The following is a 4452-nucleotide window of genomic DNA, read 5'->3' as shown; positions in this document are numbered from 1 at the left end:
TCATGAACAAACTTGCTTTCTGCTAAAAACCCGTAGAACGTCAATACTCCGCTTCGAGTCGTAACAGCATCATCGACAACAACAGCAACAACAACAACAAACAATAAATGAATGCAAAATTGATGTCCACTTCTTTTAAAAAATAACTTATTAACAACATTTCAACAATTTTTGTTGAATAAAAATGGTAATTTTCAAGTACTAAAAACTTCTTTTTTTATTCAACTAAAATAATTGACGTGGTCATGCTTGTAGAATTGAGTGTAGCTATATGAGCAAAAATTCACTCCGCTGAATTGGATTTCAAGTTATTTTATTAGCTATTGGAATTGTTAGATTCGTGCAAGATGAGGAGTATGTTTAGAAAAATCTTCCAAAATGTTGCAAAGAAAATCTTCTACTGCAGAAGTGTGGGTGATCATCAAGTATCGAATCAACTCCTGACCTACCGTTGACAAATCTTAGCCGGGCAAAGTCAAACGATTAGTCATTGGGAGTAATTGAGTATCAAGTAATGCAAAAGTATCACGTTTGAATTTTAATTGTTGACATTTTCTTGTGTTCATTTAGAAAGACTATTATTGATTTTTGTTTTTTGTATTTTTTAAATTAATTTGCATCAATTAGTTGAACTTTATTGCGTTTATTTAGGTAATTATTATTCTAAAAATTAATCAAGCCCTGAAAAAATAGCAAACAATTTTTTCAGCTTCAACAACTTTTTCCGTAAGAGCAAAATTAATGTTTTACTGAATTAAATGCACTGAAAAAAACTTATGCTGCGCCTGATATTTTGACAAGCTTCTGAATATTCATGAGAGCCGGAAAGGAGAATTTAGGTCGTGCATCACTCATGACCTACCGTTGACAAATCTTGAGTGCAGTGTTGATGTGCATTCATTTGAAAACTTTAATCGAATTGGAATTTTTCATCATTTGTGCTATTGCCAACCGATATTAAACAGTCATCCGTATCTCTGTTTCTCAAAATCGGCTTTCGAAAGCGTTCCAAAACTTAAATGTATTCTAGCATTTGCCCATCATCGTGATACTTACTTCGGATTAACCTTTGAGACAACCGACAATATTTATGAGCATGTAGGTTTTTTTTATCAGACAGATAGAATGTGGCCCAAATTTAATTCTCAGATAAAGGTCCGCGGTGTCAAGGAACAGCTCAAATTTATATATATATATATATATATATATATATATATATATATATATATATATGCACTGGAGGGTGATATTTTGATATATACATTTTTTTGATGAGATTTCGTCATTACAAATATTTAAAAATATTTTTAAAAATTTATAATCAAATGTCAGTTTCAGATTTCTGTTCTTGATTTGAGTAAAATATTTTACGTAGCATGCATTTCGTAAAGAGAACATAGCCACATAATAAGCTAGAAAATAAAAAGAGTCCACTCAAAAGAAAACAGCTGTAATAATACCCAAAATAATCCATGAAAACTCCACCAACAAATACTGCTCCTAACGTTCGACCACACGAAAAATATGCATTCAACAACGATGGAGCCATCAATTTCACATTGTTCTCATTTTTGAAGCCGATTCTGTATGCGATAGTCTCGTAAATCAAATATATCGAAGTATAACCTCCGGCCGATGCGTTACCCAAAACGGCCAGCCAGATCACAAGCCAGACCTCAGATTCAACGCATGCAATTTTACATGGTAACGATAACATTAAGAACCCGAAAAATCCTCCAAAACCAGACATTAGGTAAATTCGGCCCGCGTGACCCCAGTCAATTAACCAGCCAATCAGGAATGAAGATGCAGCTGCCATACCTGTGTAAGCGATGAAATAGTAGCCAGCGGTGTTGCCGTTTACTCCAAATTTATCCAAGAGGTAGGGAGCAACTGCAATGGAAAGCTTCTATTTCTGTGTCATTAGAAATTAAATGTACAGGAACGAAACGAAGAACAAAATCTAAATAAAAAATTAATCAAAGCTCTCACAATTTTCATCGGAATCGCTTAAACTTGTTTAAAAAATGAAGCAATGGGAAGGGATTTTAAAAAGTGCAAGAACTCATTGTAGTGTGGTAGGAATGATAATTTTTAAAACAAAAATCAGTTTTGACTAAAATTCAAAGTCTGTTATTGCAGAGGTGTCCATTTCAATTCATTTTTATTTAAATTTTTTCAAAACAGTCGTTCGATCGCTCAACGTAATTATGTATATCTTGGTTGTGTAAAAAACCCCACTTCATCTTAGATACGAAATAAACCCCAACGGAAATAAACCGGCACAGAAATAAATCCCACCTTACTATTAAAGAGTTGCGCTTTTAGCGCGTTTGGCCATGTCTCGCGGGCCATGGCCATGCCTCAGTGGCCCGTGCGACTTGATATGAAACTATCACAACTGAACAAATTATCACAACCGATATTCACAATTTTATTTCCTAGACCCTTATGTCTAGGTAATCTATAGGACGGCACCCGCAATAGCCAACAAATTGAGTACGTTTTTCAGCTTTGCTAGCTCTATGCAAGTTCCTATCAATTGATAGATATTCAATCAAAACTTAAAAGCAAAATACAAAGCCTTTAGTGGTACAACGAAATTTTGTTACCGTTTTACTAGCTAACACTCATGCGGATATCTAGAAATTTTGTCACTGAACAACAGATCAGATAAGCTATCTATCCTACACAATCCTTCAAAAACCTTTCACAAGTTCTCTAAATTTTTGATATGAGGTTTTGATCAAAATACTAAATGGTTTTTTTTCGATTATAGTGTTTATTATTGAAAGAATATTGCCTTTTGAAACAATTTTGAATATTTTTTGACAAATTGTTCCTCAAACCATGTATTTCATTGACTATAGATTTTTCTATCTCTCTCCTCTCTCTCTCTTTCTCTCTGTCTCTCTCTCTCTCTCTCTCTCTCTCTCTTTTTCTCATTTACTATTTCTCAATGCCTCTTTCTACTTCTGTTGTTCTCTTTCGTTTTAGTTGCCTCTTTTCCACTCCGTCTTTTTCTTCCTCTATCTATACTGGAGTCCCTCAAGTCAATTTACATCTCTCTAATTATCTCTATCTCTCTCTCCGCTATATTATATGTCTGTGTGTGCATATGTGTTTGTGTGCGTGTAAGAGCGTTTGAATTTATAATTCTTCAAATGTAGATTTTCTGTTCAATCAAACACAAAAGCTTTCATGAATGAAGGAATCGCAAAAAAATCTAGTCCCTTTGCTAAGACTGTGCCTCTCTGCTTGATATCCATTTCTGAATTTTGTGTGCTCTTTTCTGCAATATACAGTTGCTCAAACTGACTTCTGCTATTGCGGCTAATATTGAAAAAAAAGAGAATTACTGCTATTTTTCATCTTCATTAAGTTTCCATCTTCTTTAAATTTAGTCAGTCAAAAGTTTTGACGCCAGCACCATGTTTTTCTCTGTTGTTGGTAGGTACAATTTTTGACATAAAATTGCAATTAATGGTCCTTCGGTTAGCACCCTCTTCCCTTTCAGTCATGCGCACAATTTTTAGTTACCACAGCAAGGCAAATTTTTGACTATTATAGTTTTTTTCCATCCATTTAGTTCCGACAAAGTGTTCTTCAATACAAATCATGAAATAAATGGTCTTTGAACACCATCAAACAACTGAAATCAGTCGACACTTATCAATTAATTACTACTCTAAAAATTCCAAAAAACTATAATAAAAATTTTGTTGTTTCGGTGAAACCTCATTTTTTGAAAAATTTTACAGATCAAAAATACTGAATTTATCATAAATTAGTCACAAAATTTTTTTTTGAGAAAGAACAGAAACGTTTTCATCCCTGCTACGTCTATAAAGCCAAAGTTAAGCGAGTGACAAATTATCGGTAAACTGACAAGAAGGACAGTTCGGTTAGTTGAAAAGTAAACAAACGTGTATCCCGGTTCTTCCTTGATTTCTTCTGTCCTTGTATTTGATGCCTCGACATTTATGGCAGAATTATTATTCAGTAACTGAGATCCATAAATATTTTCAACAAAATTGTTCGGGACAAAAAATATACAAATTATAGCTAGTATAAATTCGCAAGAAGCTGTAAAAGCAAAAGGCAATGCGTAACCCCCAACAGAATACATGTAGCTGCCAATAACGGGTGCTATCAAAAACCCTGCAGATTCGAAAGTTTCGATTAGGCTGGTAATTCTGCCGGACCACTCTGGGTAAATTGGAACAAGTAATGCAACCCCAGTTGCCCATATCATTGAGGCCCCAGCGCCGCCAACCAGTCGAATTAAAATGCATACAATGATATAAGGTGCACCCCCAACACTGCAATATAGGAACAGTTTCACCTTCACGTTGCAGATTTCAGCGGCATTTTTTGAAGCCGCTTTCTGGAATGGGAAAGATTCTCTTTTTTTCAGGAAGATTGCATGATACCCTGCAAGTGTATTTGCTA

The sequence above is a fragment of the Convolutriloba macropyga genome, chromosome 10 (genome assembly GCF_964194025.1).
Source record: "Convolutriloba macropyga chromosome 10, txConMacr16.3, whole genome shotgun sequence".
NCBI classification, from domain to species: Eukaryota; Metazoa; Xenacoelomorpha; order Acoela; family Convolutidae; genus Convolutriloba; species Convolutriloba macropyga.
Note: the sequence above shows the minus strand (reverse complement) of the source record.